Source organism: Microcebus murinus, chromosome 15 (genome assembly GCF_040939455.1).
Source record: "Microcebus murinus isolate Inina chromosome 15, M.murinus_Inina_mat1.0, whole genome shotgun sequence".
Lineage (NCBI taxonomy): Eukaryota > Metazoa > Chordata > Mammalia > Primates > Cheirogaleidae > Microcebus > Microcebus murinus.
The window spans coordinates 68,274,972-68,291,400 of record NC_134118.1 but is presented as its reverse complement, the minus strand read 5'-3'; the positions used below and the strand labels follow the sequence as shown (position 1 = coordinate 68,291,400).

Below are 16,429 nucleotides of genomic sequence, written 5' to 3'. Positions count from 1 at the left end.
TTTGTGTACTTTTTTCTCTTTTAAAATTTCTAATTTAGTATAAAGTTAATCAATCATTAATTAGCCTTTGCTTTTTGGTAAAAGCATTAGAGCAAAGGTTAAAAGCATATAAATTTGGAAACAAATGTATTTTTTTCAATTTTAAAGAGAATTTCCCTAACCCTAATAGTGCCAGGCAGGAAGCTACAATCTGTATTCTTTTTTTTTTTTTTTTTGAACTAAAATGTGAGCTTTTACCTATGGAAAGAGTCAAGGGGAATTCATACTATTAAGTGTGAGAACTAAGATGCACTTAGCAGTACTGCCAGTAATAATCGTAAGACGCTAACAGCATGGATACTATTAATGCTACTTTAGCAAAGAAGTTGAGAGAGAAAAATCCATTTTTGAAACTTCTATTAACGGTGAACTAAATAATCCAGACCTATTCCTCTGCTAAAAGCAAGCAGAAAAACTGGACAGATATAATTGTCATTTGTATTAAAGAGCTAGGAAAATAAAAATTACCAAGTTAAAAGGAGAGCAATGCCCCTGAGAATAAGCCTGGTCTGTGGATGTGCCTTTGCTCAGCATGGGTCACAGATTCTGAGGGAGATTGCTGAGGGGCTGAGCAACATTTTTTTACAGACCTTGAAGAGTACTACTCTGGAAGGAAGGAAGATGAGAAGACAGCTCTGCACAGTTTTTCAGGCTCTCAACCAAAACTTTAGTTCCTTTTCCTTCGAAGAGTAGTGCGGTTGGACAAAATAGTGGGCTTACTTCTTCGCATTTCTTTTCTCTTCTGATTTCAGGCCAGCATATACTTGCTGTTTTGGCAGCTTTCCTACACCTTCAGAAAAATGTATTTCAAATGTTCATCCAGATAGTCAATTGAGTATTTGGTGAGAACAACTGAGCCCACAGTTGCCTGAAGAACTCTCTCCAAGATGGACACATGATAGGTAGACAGACAGAGGCCCAGACACAGAACAGACATAGTGATAGCTATAGATGCATTTATAAATATAGGTAACTGAAGATATAAATAAAGAAAGAATACTAAGATGCAGATGATTTAATGCCTTTTGCAACAATTTGGATGGAATTGGAGACCATTATTTTAAGAGAAGTATCTAAAGAATGGAAAAATAAATGCCACATGTATTCACTATTAAATTGGAACCAACCAATGAGCACAGTGTGCACAGAGGAAAAAAAAATCTCAATGGAAATCAAGCAGGGTGTAGGGGGAAGGAGAGGATGGGCAAAAACCTACCTAATGGGTACAATGAACACTATCTGGGTGATGGGCACTCTTTTAATTCTTACTCAAGCATTAAAAAAGTGATCCATGTAACCAAAAACATTTGTACCTGCATAATACTTTGAAATGTTTTCAAAAAGGGCAATGTTAAGAAGAATCTTAAAAATATTAACGGACAAGTTTACGTATCTTTTCACTGTCTGTTTTGTGAGTTTAACAAATATTCTTTCTTCTCCCAAAGGTCAGTTTCATGTTGATCTTTGACTAACAGGAGGCACTGAAGAGGCTTTTCTTCTTTAATAGTCTTTTTGTTGCAGGATGAGAAAGAAAGCAAGAGAGTTTTAAGAATGGTCACTAGTTTTGAAATCATTCAGATGAGGTGGGACTTGAGGAAAAGGAAACATTGTCTGAAGATTTCTGAAGTTTTTGGTTTAATAAAATCAAATGATGCTCTACCCCCTTTTGAACTGAGTAAGTCTTTTTAATTAAATATACAATAAAAAACAAAGTAGTGTAATTGTACTCAACTTCTTTGATTTCTACTCCATATAGGTAATGGACCATGTAGGTCTGAAATTCATCGGGTTTAAGCAAAAAACAAACAAACAAAAATAGTGAAAAAATAGAGAACACAAGAGTCTTTAAGATTGAAAATTGAAAAACGTTAAGACTTAATGGCAAAACTTTACCTCTTAGCTTCTATGTGTAATTCAATACTTAATTTCTGCAACATTACTCATTTTATACTCTATATTCAATGAGGGTGCTCTATTCTTCCCACCACCTGATATTGTGTAAACTGGTATTCTATAGGCCACATCTGACAAATGGGAGAAAATTGATAAATTACTCACCATTTCTGGCAGTTAAACTCATAGGTCAATTTTCTCAGTCTAGAATAAAAAAAGAAAGAAAAAATAGTGACAAGGGGAGAAGAGAAGGCTCTTCTTCACATACATTTACTCTCACATCTAACAAAAGATAAAAATGACAAGATGGAAAACATTGTTTCCAAATTTAAATTGTCTGGGAAATATTTTTTGTTATAATGATATTCTTTGCCTCATTTTAGTTATGAAGCTTCCTATTGGGAGAAAAACCATATTAAAAGATACAATATGAAAAAACACATTTTACAATTAATAAACTTAAAAATGTCAATGAAATAAAGCCCAAATAAACTTTCACTAAAAGTTTTAATGTTTCTAAGCCCCAATAGTAAATTCCAATACTGCCATGTGTGCCAATAATTTGTTCTCTGAAATTTAAGACAAATAAGAGGAAATGAGTAATGATTGGGATAACAGAATGATGCTTATTTGTTAAGTTGGAATATTTGTTAAATATTACATTTTGTTAAACAAAAATATAAATTGCTTTCTTTAATAAACTGACTTACAAATGTTATTTTTTACTCCAAGAAAAATATTTGATCACTAATGTTTTATTTCTACTGTAATTTACAAAATGTTAATATGCATGTATACCCATATACATATATTACAGAACACACACACTATGAGAGAGTGAGAGAGAGACAGAGAGAAGGGAGGAGAGGGACTATATATTAGGTGCTCCATTTTCCTTCTCAACAGTTCTATGAAGTAGGCACTCTAGCCTTATTTCAAAGATGAAGAAACAGGCTCAGAATGGTTAAGTAAACCCTACCATTAAAGTTCTATGTTCATCAAACTAAGCCCACCCTTTCTAGTGGTCTGGGTTTTCCTAACAATGTTCTTTTCAATTAAGCATTAATTATTTTATGCAATTTCAACATAAGTGTTGAAATAAATAAAACCCAGTAAATAAAACCCAGAAATGTCCAAGCTCTGGGCCATGTTTCTTGCTCTGCTAAGTAAAAGACTGTCAATTTATTCTTATATACCTTTCTAGTTCTCTAGGAACTTAAATAGCCAGTGTATTTTCTCTAAGTGAGATAGACAGTATTGCAAGGAAATTAATTAATATTTGATTGATAAGCTATAGCACTAGTTCTTGAGTTTTACCTAGGATTTTGCTAAAAATATAATACTTGGGGTCCATACTCAGAGATAATGATTCAGATTTGTGATAGAGTCAAGTAGACTGAAATATAACAAATTCCCCACGTGATTTTGATGTAAATGCTCCTATTACCATACTCTGGGAAACACTGTCTAAAGGAGAGATTTGGGTTTAAATCATACCACCCACTGTGGGAGCATCTACTATTGTTTTATTTAGGAGCTACATGAGATATATATATATATATATGTGTGTGTGTGTGTGTGTGTGTGTGTGTGTGTGTGTGTATAGTTGAGACAGAGAAAGGGGGAAGAAAATAGAAAGAAAATATATTCATATACGTATACTATTGTAGACCAAGTTATCTTTTATTATGAAGGATTAAAGTCAAGATAATAACAAAATTGCATATAGAAAACAATTTAACTTAATTTGGGTAGCTATACCTGCCGTGTCTGCAAGTATAATTAAATTAAAAATGAAAATGTGATATTTGGGTAATATGTTTTTGAACCTTCTATCTAATTACCAACTATAAGTGCACTGACCTCATGCTGCTACTAAACAACTGAAAATAACACAAAATATATTTCCCTAATGTTCCTTACAGAATAAGTGGTTAGCCAAATGTAAGTGTTTGCTTTCCCATTTCCATTTAAGCTAATATATGTGTGTTATGTTAACATTTAGAACCTTAGAAAAACTGAAATTATTAAATTTCTGTCCTAACAGAAAAACTTTATGAAAGTATTATTTCAGAAAATATTTCCTGTCTTCATAAACTTGTTTGAAGCAAATGAGGATTTGAAATAGAAATAAATCCTATGAAAATAAATTATAAATGTCAAAAATAAGTTATATTTTCTATAAAAGTGTGAAAATTTTCCTTGGTTATGTTTGCTCTCATGAAGATAATAACTGACACTTTGGTACTCAAATACAACCTGCTTGAAGGTGGTCAATTTCTTTTTTAAATGTCGCTCAATTTAGAGTGTTAGCTATTACATAACACATTTATTTGTGCAATGCCCTCTTCTGATAACCCACTCTTAGGTTCTGAGCATTGGGAAATTATACATAAGGAAATAACTTACATGTATGACAACTTTCTTTGAATCAGTATGTGAAGATGTTTCAAGAAGATTCTTTTATGGTAAGTGGTGATGCCATGAAATAGACTAGTACAGGCCCCTAAAAATTATGATCTGATTTTGGTGTGACACATCTATTAGTCAATAAAGTGATCTCATGCAAATCAGCTTCCATCTTTTGTTTGTAAAATGGAGTTAATATCATACACATAAGGATCTTATTGGGACTAATAAGAATTTATTAGGACTAACAATAACTAGGATTGTACATTGAAGTGTTGTTTGCACTGTAATCCTTCATAAGACATAAATTCTTATTTACATCAGATTTTTCAGATATACTGGGTGGAATTATACATAATTCCCCCAAATGCTATCAGAAATAGAAACATGATTTGAGTTTACAATATTAAAATATTTTAACATCCTTGTGAAGAAATAAATACATTCAATCTTTTATTATCAACCATACCCACAAAGTAAATATTTCAGAAGAAAAATATATCAGTTCACAAATATTTTTAGAAAGTAAAGACACTTTCTTGAAGGGGATGGTGGTGGTATGGTTGTTAAGATGTAAAATTGTTTCATTTTAACTAAAGTAATCTATTTTCTTTCTGCCTGTATTCCTTATTTCACTTTCTTTTTATTGCTCAATCTTCTATATTTTTTCTCTTTATAGCCTGTTCTGCTCCACTCCCTTCACAGTTCAGCTAAAAACATCTTCATTTTTGTATCTGTTTTCATATGGGCTGCTCTACTAATTATCAATTCAAGCGTAGGTTAGGTACAGATTTGGCAATCCTTCATTTACCAAAAAGGAGATAGTGTTCCTTCTTCAATATCAATATGTATGGACGTATTGACATATATCTTATATTACAGTGTTTAATCATTCATAAAATATATTTTTTTCATAACATATATATAGCATATTACATAACCAGGAACTGTTCCTATGATAGAGATGCAATAATATGAATATGGCTCATTTGTCACCAAAATAAAACTAATAATAACCTAGAGAAGATTTTAAAAATGCCAGGAATTACAATTTTAAAAAGCTCTAGATTATATGGGAGGACCGTACTAAATAGTCTGGGAATACAAGAGAAGGAGCCCCTACATCTTTCTGGAGGAACTGGAGTACAGACAGAGGGCAAAGAAGGAAGAACATATTTGAGTGAATACTGGCCAGTATTTCCGCAGGAAGACTTGCAGTGCAGTGCCCAGGCAAGAAGATGGAATGTGAATACAGCCTATTCCTGGAGAAGCTCTGTGAGGTCAGGGCCCTAAGCATATTTGTGTACTGAGAGCTGAAACTGCAAAAGAGGAAATAAGAAATAGACTGAAACTTACCCAATGCTGCAAGTAGTAAGGTGCTTGGATTTTGCTTTCAGAATAAATGAGGAGTCCCAGGGAAAACAAGGGAGGTAAAATATGATCTGTTAAAGATAGCTCTTTGGCATTTATGGGAAGCATTAATTAGATTGAGGTAGTGAAGCCAATTAGAGTCTGGGGGGGGATCATAAGTCGGTTACAGTGGAGTCATTTACATACAAGGATTTGAGTCTAAATTTATAGTGTCAGGTATAAATAGCATATAGGCAATACTTCCTACGAAAATTAGCTAGGAATATGAGATATGGAAGCTAAAATAGCATCTCTCTGTAAATACAAAATAAAAGTCTCTGCTACTTAGGATTTTACCTTTGTTGTTCAAAATTGTGCTCCTAGTGACACCTGGCACATATCATATGTTCAATAAATACTGGTTTAAAAATCAGTTAACAATAGCGGGTTGTTTTCCTGTGTTGGTAGAAAATAATTTTACCTGTTTGTTTGTTTGTTTTGGCTTTGGGCTAGTTGCAAGTGGCTAGCTTACTATTAGGGTTCATACTGTATGAAAATACATTTTTTTCCATAGCCTGGGAAAATGTTCATTGAAGAATAGTTACATGGTGGGAGGCATTTGGGACCTAGTCCTGGAGAAAACACAGATCCCAAATCTTGGTTTTATGCTGAGCAGGGCATGGATCCGCTCAGTGAAACGGAGATAGAAATGGAATGTGTGTCACTCCTTCTTTCTCTCTTTTCCTCTCTTTCAATCGTTCCTTATCTTTCCACATAAGGAGTTTAAAGATAAGAGTATATTTAAGGACAAAGTTAGGAGGACCTCCCCACAGAAGAACTTCCCAGACAACAGAGACAACGGCTAATTTCTCTCTCTTGCCGCCATCTCACCAAGAATATTTCCTCTGGCCCCACGTTTCACCTTAAAACTCGCACGGAGAACACTAACCGAAGAAAGGGCAGACGCATGGCTGTCCAGGTGCATCTTCTCAGTCCCTCTCTGTTTTTCATCAGCTCCTGGCCTCAACATTCGGGACACGCCCGTCTGTGGAACACTAGCATGGCGGCCTGAACTGTTGCCTTCCGTTTCCGCAACACACGGAGCGGGGCCGGCAGAACCAGAGCAGCTTTTGCGCATGCCCTCGTGGCGTCCTCGAGCTCGCGCCGCGCTGTGCCGCAGCCGTCCATCCCCGTGCTCACACCAGCGCAGTGGGAGTGTTTGGTTCCGTTGGAGGTTGCTAGTGTTTGAGTGTCCCCTGGCTTTTGAAGACAGCAGGAGGGAAGCCATCTTGAAACTTAATCTCCAATGTGGCAATACTGAAAGGCGAGGCCCTTAAGTGGTGTTTGGATCACGAGGACACTGCCCTCACGAGTGGATCAAACTATTCTTGGGGATTCAGGGGATACTGGGTTTCATCAGAGTATAATTGGCGACTTCATAAGAAGAGGAAGAGAGACGGGAGCTGGCGCCCTGGCACGCTGAGCGCCCTTGCCATGGGATGCCCTGTGCTGTCTGGGGACACCACAGAGTCCCCACCGGCAAGAAGACTCTTGCCGCATTCACCTCCTTGACCTTGAACTTCCCGGCCTCCATAAGGAGAAATAAATTCCTTTTCTTTATAAAGTGCCCAGTTTCAGGTAGTCTGTTATAAGCAACAAAAAATGGAACAAATAGGGGGGTCTCTCATTTATTCACTTGCTTTTGGAATTCAAAGTTGCCTCTTGCTCTGTTGTTCCTTCACGTTGCTTCTGCAGTAAAAGGACAATAGCTCACTATGGTTTGAAGTCACTTCTTGTATTCTTGTTTCTTGACAAGTTCTCCTTACCTCTGATTGTTATCTAAGTCTTTTCCTTTCTTCAGGGTCTGAAATGGTAGCTGTGGCTTCATAACTTCCCAGATATGTTCTCAGGGATGAAAGCCGCCACATCCAGGAGAGCAAGAGCTCCTGGACTGCACAGAGACCCTGCCTCAGAAGTATAACCCCCAAGAAACAGAAAACAAACTAGATCAATGGGTACCATGTGAAGCAAAATTATTGAAACACATGCACCAATAATTTAAAATAAGCAGGATAAATATATGTAGAATCTTAAATAAATTTAAAATGTGAATAAAAAGTTTAAAAATCTTTAAAATAGAATAAATCAAAACTTTGTATCAAAATGATAACATAACCATACATACAAAGAATTAGTTTAGGTAACTTAAAAAAAAAATCACTGTGATTATTCACCCTTAGTAGGATATTTATTGTAAGGACAAAAATAACAGTAAAGAATTTTTGAAATTTATTTAGTATATTTGTTGTGAATGGTGTTATTGGTATGGCAATTAAAGATTGTCATTTTTGGTGGGGTATAGATCAAAAGAATAAATATTTTGATATTATTGGGAACCATAACTATCACTGTAGGGATTTGGTAAACAGTAGGAAGAAGAGTCCATGATAAAGCTATTTATAAATATTTTGTAAATGACAAAGATAGGACTTCACGTTATAAAAGAGATGAATTCTTCAATAAATGCTTATGGGACATGTAATGAGCTCTTTGAATAAAGTGTTGAATCACTAAATCAATCTTCCCACCAAAATAAATTCCATATGGATCAGCTTATATATATATATATACACATATATATGTATATATATATTATCAGACTATATATTATATATATAATGTAATACACATACACTAAGAAAAATATTTGAGTTTTAATCATGTAGTTGAGAAGACTTTAAAAGTAAGAAAGAAAATCAAGAAGCAATAAGGCATGCTAAAGGCCGGGCGAGGTGGCTCAAGCCTGTAATCCTAGCACTCTGGGAGGCCGAGGCGGGCGGATTGCTCGAGGTCAGGAGTTCGAAACCAGCCTGAGCAAGAGCGAGACCCCGTCTCTACTATAAATAGAAAGAAATTAATTGGCCAACTAATATATATATATAAAAAAAAAAAATTAGCCGGGCGTGGTGGCATATGCCTGTAGTCCCAGCTACTCGGGAGGCTGAGGCAGAAGGATTGCTTGAGCCCAGGAGTTTGAGGTTGCTGTGAGCTAGGCTGACGCCACGGCACTCACTCTAGCCTGTGCAACAAAGCGAGACTCTGTCTCAAAAAAAAAAAAAAAAAATAAGGCATGCTAAAAATGTCACTAAGTAAAATAAAAAGAAAAATTTTTTAAATCTGATTTGGCAGGAAGTATATATTTATATGAAGAACACTGACACATGCATGACATTAATCTAAGTTCCTTAATTTGCCAGGAACTCATAAATTAATTTACAAAATATGAAATATACAAAAGGAAAATTGGACAAATGAGGCAAATATGGGAGAATTAAAAATAATTCATAAGTGAAATGTAAAAATATGTCCATACTTATCCTTAACTAAAGACATGTAAATCAAATAACCATGATGTAACACTTTTCCTGTGTTGGGTTTGTCGTGCAGCAAATCAAAATGTTAGATAATATTCCATATTGGCAAGCGAGTGAGGAAAATTGTTTTTATGTGCTGTTGGTGCAGGGCTGATATTCAGTAGAATGTACCAGTTTGTCCATATTTTCCAATTGGTACTAGAATGTATTCTGATTGGGCAGTGCTTATGTCATAGTAATTGTAAAATACTTTTTAATATCTTCCTAGTGTGAATAGGAGAATAAATTGGCATAACCTTTTTATAATACACTTAGCATTATGTATCCAGATTTAAAATATGTGTGTACTCTGGTCTAACAATTCCACTGATAGGAATTGTATTACTTCTATAATACATAGAAATTATTTATATGCTGAATCACGTAGAATTTTTGTGATATGGGAATTCAATTAAACAATTTGAACATCTAGTATCAGAGGATCTCATTCCTGGTGTTTTCTTCTGTGTGTATAGAGCTTTCCTATAATACAGCCTTGGACTCCGTCAATCTGTTCACGTACTCCTCCCTGGGTAACATTGAGTGATTCATCCCATTGGTGGCTTTGGGATGAAGAAACTGGCAAGATTTATCAGTCTTATTGATCACCTATTCTCCTTTGAGATCATTTCTAAGGGAAGCCAAACACTTTCAAGTACTCTCAAACATGCTATCAGGTTAGTGATGAAGGCTCTGTCCCTGGGGGACTTGTACATAGTTAGTTGAATCTAATTCTGATACTAAGTATTTAAAATACAAGAGTGTTCTACATTTAAGCTAAATTCTCAAGTATCACCTTCCATTCATATTAGTTACAGTCTTACTCTTCATCTGCTTACTCTTTTCTTTGTGTTATTCAGTTGATTTTGAAAAGGAAAGAAGTGTAATATTTATTAATCTCCCAACAAATTCCATCATAGAACAGAATACTATAATTCAATTTCCTTACATATGGAGGTGGATAACAACAGTGCCTACTTTATAGTGAGTGCTAAACCCAATTTATGCACTTAAGAGATTTAGTTGGTTCCACTTGCCTCTGGGCTCTAGCTACTTCTTTAATAAGAACCTTGGCTACCCAGGCAGTTACCTCACCTTCTAAAAATGACCATATGTCCCAATTTAATCAGGACAATCTCACTTTTGCCTGTGTCCTTTGTATAGTTATTAAATTTATTGTAATTAGTTGTAGCCCCTTCCACTAAGCATCTGCATGTCAAAGGTTGATTACATTGTACCCTATTTAACAATGCTGGCTGCTTTTTAGCTTCCTCCATGGGATAAGGGCTGGGCTTTGGCACAAATTCTTTTGTGCTCACTCTGGCATAAGCCCTGGCAAAGGCTGGGTTTTGGTTTTGAACTCCTGACCTTGAGCGATCCTCCCGCATCGGCCTCCCAGAGTGCTAGGATTATAGGCATGAGCCACCTTGCCCGGCTGGGTTTTTCGATTAACCATCAGCTCCAACAGGTCCAACATTATCAGAACACAGAGTTTCTTGTTTGCAAGGCTTCTGCCTAGAAGGGCTTTGTAACTAAGTACAGAAGAGGAGACAAATTATTACATGATAGAATGAACCTTTTCAATGAAAGAAAGGGGACAGGGAGAATCCAGAGTGAAAGTTACACATTTCCTCCCCGTAACAGCTGATGATGCGGTGAAGTAGTTACATAAGCCCTCAGCATGTGTCCGAATAACTAACAATATTTTGAGAAGCTGTGGTGCTTTAGTAAGGCTCCTCCTTGAATTTGCTTTTCTTCCCTGACACTGTCTCCTTTATCTCTCCCTCATTGACCAGAATTGTTTTCAAGGGCATGAAACATGGGTTTTGTCTTGCTTTTCTCCCTAGGGAAGCCAGAGTAAGACTGTACCAGGAATGCTCCTGAAAGCAAAGCATTCATAATGGGCTTGTGGATTGAATATATTTTTTAACCTATTTGGAAGTAACAAAAATCCCTTTGCCTTTTATAAGTGAGGCATAGAGTTATGGTATGCTACAACATAGCCCATTATTAAAGCTTTCAATTTTTAAAAATTGTTATGAAGTGTAGATATAAGACAAGTCATTAGATGATCAAGTGGATGTTGCCCTTGTGGACTTAAGGGTTGTGAAAATTAGGAGAACTGTGGTGTGGATGACTGTTTTTTTTTTTTATCTTGCAAACACAAAAGGGAAATTATATACTCAGAACACTTAATTTCCAATTTAAGCATTGTCCTAAAAGTTAGACGCTTTTAAAGTAACTTAAAAGGAGACTATAATATCCCCAAATTGTAGGCAATTCTGTGCTGAAATCAAGACTAGGATGTAGCAGAGAAACTCAGATCAAGTGTGATGTCTTAAGCCAAACTTAAGACCATAGGGAAAAAAAGAGTGGCAACCCATGACCTGGGATTTGAGTGGATGAGCCTGGGAATATTGAACTTCCCAAATTTCCAGAAACTTCCTGGTTGGCAGAAGCAACCCTATGCCATTAGCAAAAGACTAGCCACCTTGTCTAAAGACCCTGTGATGATGACAATGAAAGAATTTTCTTCACAGAGTGCTAGGATTTCACCTCAATAGCCTCACTCTCTACCCTCCTTTGTCTTCAGAAAAATGGCAGGCTCAATTTTCATCACAGCCAGAGCTTAGGAGTATGAACTCTACTCTGGAAAAAAATTAATTTAAGGAACAAAATAATCAAAGGAAGTGAGAAACATTTTGGGAAGTAGATCTTGAGAGTATTAGATGATGAGAACAACATATCTGGTAAATTAGGGGAAAATTCCTTGATAGGTGGGCAGTAATTTATGACATGGGATTCAAGAGAGGAAAGGGCACAGCATGAAAGAAAGAAGTAGTGCTGGCCCAGAGGAGGGAGGGAGGGAAGGAGATTTTATTGTTGTAGAATGATAGCAGGAGGCAGTCATGGGATTTTTTTCGGTTTTGGTGTTTTACCTGCTAGGCTGACTTTATTGGTCTCCTCAGAATATAGTCTGGCAGATGTTGGGGAGGGCTGTGCTGTTTGTCTGCTCAGTCCTTTGAAAGTACTGTAGAACAAATTCTTAAAGACAAAAGTTAAGCCACAGGTGGTTAAGCAAACAAAGGGGCATTGTGTGCAGTGATTTTTCTTTTTCTTTTTTAAGCTAGATGGCTTATTAACAATGCCATCCTTTCAGTGGGAAATAAAAGGCAATTCACAGAGTGGGGAAGATAGTCACAATACTTAGTCTGTGAAGTTATCTTCAGACTGTATATGAACTCTTATAAATCAAAAAGAAATTGATAAACAACCCAATAGAAAAAAATGGGGAAAAGACTTGAAAAAGTATTTCACAAAAGAGATCTCCAGGTACCAATACACACACTATGTATTACTCAATTTTATTAATCATAAAAGAGGTGAATATTAAAAGTATAATATACTACCACTACATATCCATAAGGACAGATTAAAAAGAAACTAGAAAACATCTAGCTTTGGAGATTATGTGGAGATAGCAGAATTTATAAACACTGCTGATATAAGTATAAATTGATAAAGATAACTTTGGAGAATTATTTGACAACATCTATCATAATTAATTATAGGCATGCCCTGTACTCTAGCAATTCCTCCCATAAGTATATACTCAAAAGAAATGCAAGCATATATTCACCAAAAACATGTACTAGGTTATTCATACCAGCATTATTTATAAAAGCCAAGACACCCTAATGTTGATACTGTAGCTTGTGATAACACAGACTTTTCAGTAGCAGATTTTAGGGGATGTGAATAATCTTAAGAGATAGGCCATTGGGGCATAATAGTTATCATAATATAACCTCACTCCTGAAGGGAACATGTGCCAGATGCAGTCTTGTGCCCTCAAGCACCCAGGGGTGTTATCACTTGAAATTATACCTGCTGCTTTTCCATCATGGATACTATAAACTTCTTATATTTAACTACAGTCATTATACTCACTTTAAGTATATTGCTTTGATCATAAGAAAACACTGATTAATGTTAGAATAGTTAAATAATTCAAGGTAAAATGTATTTCATAGCTCATTATAATGTTAGAGGGAAATTCTCTTACTCTAATGTAAAAAAATTAAAAATTAAAAACCCTTCTTATCACTTATTTCTATTTTTTTTTTAAAAAAGACATTAATGAAAATATAAGAAGAGGCAAAGCAAGATTACTGAATAGGAACCGCCAGCGATTGTCCTTCCGCACGAACACCTAATTTAACAACTCTGCACACAGGCAATCGCTTTCAGAAGAATCCAAAGTCAGGTGAGTGATCATATGACCTGGCTTTAATATTATGTCAAAGAAAGAGGCACTGAAGAGGCCACAATAGACAGTCTTTAATTGTCCATGCCACTCTCCCCGTGCCCCGGCAGGGCCATGTCCGCACCTGACATCCAGTGGAGACAGAATCTGTGCGCCACGGGCGAGGCGGGCTGAAGCGACTGTCAGGATTTGCACTGAAACTCAGGGCCGCCCTGGCACAGGGGAACACAGCACAGGGCAGAACTCTGCGGGTGCCCATGGAGGGAGCATTTTGACCAGCCCAGCCAGAGGAAAACCCTCTATCTCAATGCTCGAGGTCCCGCTAGCCCCACCACCAGCAAAAAATAGCAGCCTGGGGCCTGTTCTACATTTGTAAGGCAATCAAGCCACAAGAGCTGTAGTCCTTGGGCGATTCCTGCAGCCGTGCTGGCTCGGAGCCAGTGGACTTGAGGTACATGTGACCCATGTAACATATGAGACACTGGCAGTTGCGGGGGAAGCCAGCACCTGTGTCACCTCTCCCCCAACTACAGGAAGTGACACCCAGGAAGAGCTTCCTTCCACTTGGGGAAAGAACACGGAAGATCGCAGAGGACTTTGTTTTGCAACCTGGGTACCAACTCAGCCACAATAAAACAAAATACCAAACAGATTCCCGACGCCCCTGATTCCAAGCCTTAGTTCCTCGATGGCTTTTCTGGGCCAGAAAATATGCTGTCTTGAAAGGAAGGGCCCAGACCTCTTAGGATTCACCACCTGCTGACTAAAGAGCCCTTGGGCTTTGACTAAACATAAGAGGTAGCCAGGCAACATTCACCACGGGCTTTGGGTGAGACTGGGCTGGCTTCAGGCGTGACCTGGAGCCAGTGGCCACAAGGGAATGCCCACACCACTCCTCCCCCAACTCCAGCAGCCCAACACAGAGAATGCGAGGAGAGAGTGAAACACTTTGCCTGATAATCCAGGTAATTTTCCCGTACCTTAGCCAAGTCCACCAAGGCGTTACCACCAGGAGTCTATAAGAGTCACAGCATTACTGGGCTTGGGGTCCCCCAGTGCTGATACGGCTGCAGTGACCAGAGACTTAGTTCACTTTGAGTATCTGGAAAGCTTTCTCAAGAAGGACAGGTTCAATGAAACCAGCCTGAGCAAGAGTGAGACCCTGTCTCTGCTATAAATACAAAGAAATTAATTGGCCAACTAATATATATAGAAAAAATTAGCCGGGCATGGTGGCACATGCCTGTAATCCCAGCTACTTGGGAGGCTGAGGCAGGAGGATTGCTTGAGCCCAGGAGTTTGAGGTTGCTGTGAGCTAGGCTGATGCCATGGCACTCACTCTAGCCTGGGCATCAAAGCGAGACTCTGTCTAAAAATAAAATAAAATAAAAAAAAGGACAGGTTCAAAGAAGCCCAGATTGAAGATTAAAATAAATACCTTTCTCTTCAATGCCCAGACACCGAAGAACATCTACAAGCATCACGATAATCCAGGAAGACATGACCTCACCAAATGAACTAAATGAGGCTGCAGTGACCAATCCCAGAGTGGTGGAGATAGGGGACCTTTCAAAATAGCTGTCCTGAAGAAGCTCAATGAACATGAACATAACACAGAGAAGGAATTCAGAAGCCTATCAGAGAAACTAACAGAGATTAAATAATTTTTTAAAAATCACGCAGAAATTATAGAGTTTAAGCATTCAATTGACAAATGAGAAATGCATCAGAGTCAACAGCAGAATTGAACAAGCAAAAGAAACAATTAGTGAGCTTGAAGACAGGCTATTTGAAAATACACAGTCAGAATAGAAAAAAGAATAAGTAAGAATGAAGCAAGCCTAGAAGATCTAGAAAATAGCCTCAAAAGAGCAAATCTAAGTGTTATTGGCCTTATAAAGGAGGATGAGAAAGAGAGAGAGAGAGAGAGAGAGAGAGAGAGAGAGAGAGAGAGATTGGGATAAAAGGTTTATTCAAAGAAATAGTAACAGAACTTTCCAAACCTAGGGAAAGACATCAATATTCAGGTACAAGAAGGTCACAGAACACCAAGCAGAGTTAACCAAACAAGGCTACCTCAAGGCATTTAATAATCAAGCTTCCAAAAGTCATGGATAAAGAAAATGTCCTAACGGAAGCAAGAAAAAAAAAAAAACAACAACATATAAAGGAGGCCAGATACACTTGGCAGCAGACTTCTCAGGGGAAACTTGGCAGGCCAGGAGAGAGTGCCATGACATATTCAAAGTGCTGGAGGAAAAAACCTTAACCTTAGAACTAGAACATTCTAGTTCTAGTTCTAGTTCTAGTTCTAAGGGATCTAGTTCATGATTGAAGGGTATTTTTGCAGGATAGAATGTTGTAGGGTTCTGTCTGCATTCTATCCTGCAAAAATATTCTATCCTGCAAAAATATCCTTCAAACATGAAGAAGAAAGAAAGACTTTCCCAAACAAAAGCTGAGGATTTCATCAACACTAGATCTGTCCTACGAGAAATGCTAAAAGTTCTTCAATCTGAAAGAAAAGGACAATAGTGAACAATAAGAAATCTTCTGAAGGTGTACAACTCACTGGTGACAGTCAGGACACCAATACACAATACTCTATTGCTGTAATTGTGATGTGTAAAACACTTGCATCTTGAGTAGAAAGACTAAAAGACCAATCTATGAAAAATAACAGCAAGAACTTTTTGAGAGGTAGTATAAAAAGATGTGGATGGAAAAAACAAAAACTTAAAAAGGAGGGGTGGGTGAAGTCAAAGGGTAGAATTTTTATTAGATTTCCCACTGTTTGTTTATTTGTCTGTTTGCAAACAGAGTTGTCATATGTTTCAAATAATTGGTTATAAAATATTTTTGCAAGCCTCATTGTAACCTCAAATCAAAGAAACCTGCAACAGAAACACAAAAAAATAAAAAGCAAGAAATTAAAACACACTACCAGAGAAAATCACTTTTAATAAAAGAAGACAAGAAGGAAGTAAGAAAGATGTTAAGCGAGATATGCAAGCACAGAAAGAAAAATCTCATGTGTTCTCACTCATATATGGGAGCT

General features: G+C 37.0%; 1 long non-coding RNA gene across 3 annotated transcripts in view; it reads right to left on the bottom strand.

Annotated features, from left to right (window-relative positions):
• Nucleotides 1-6,810, bottom strand: part of LOC142876411 (uncharacterized) — an 86,604-nt gene extending 79,794 nt beyond the window's left edge. For all 3 annotated transcript variants that reach the window (XR_012923311.1, XR_012923310.1, XR_012923312.1), the window contains exons 1-2: nucleotides 6,641-6,810; nucleotides 2,098-2,136 (exon numbers count right to left, since the gene is read on the bottom strand). This is a non-coding gene — a long non-coding RNA (uncharacterized LOC142876411). The remainder of the gene's footprint in view (nucleotides 1-2,097; nucleotides 2,137-6,640) is intronic.
• Nucleotides 6,811-16,429: the final 9,619 nt, after the last annotated feature.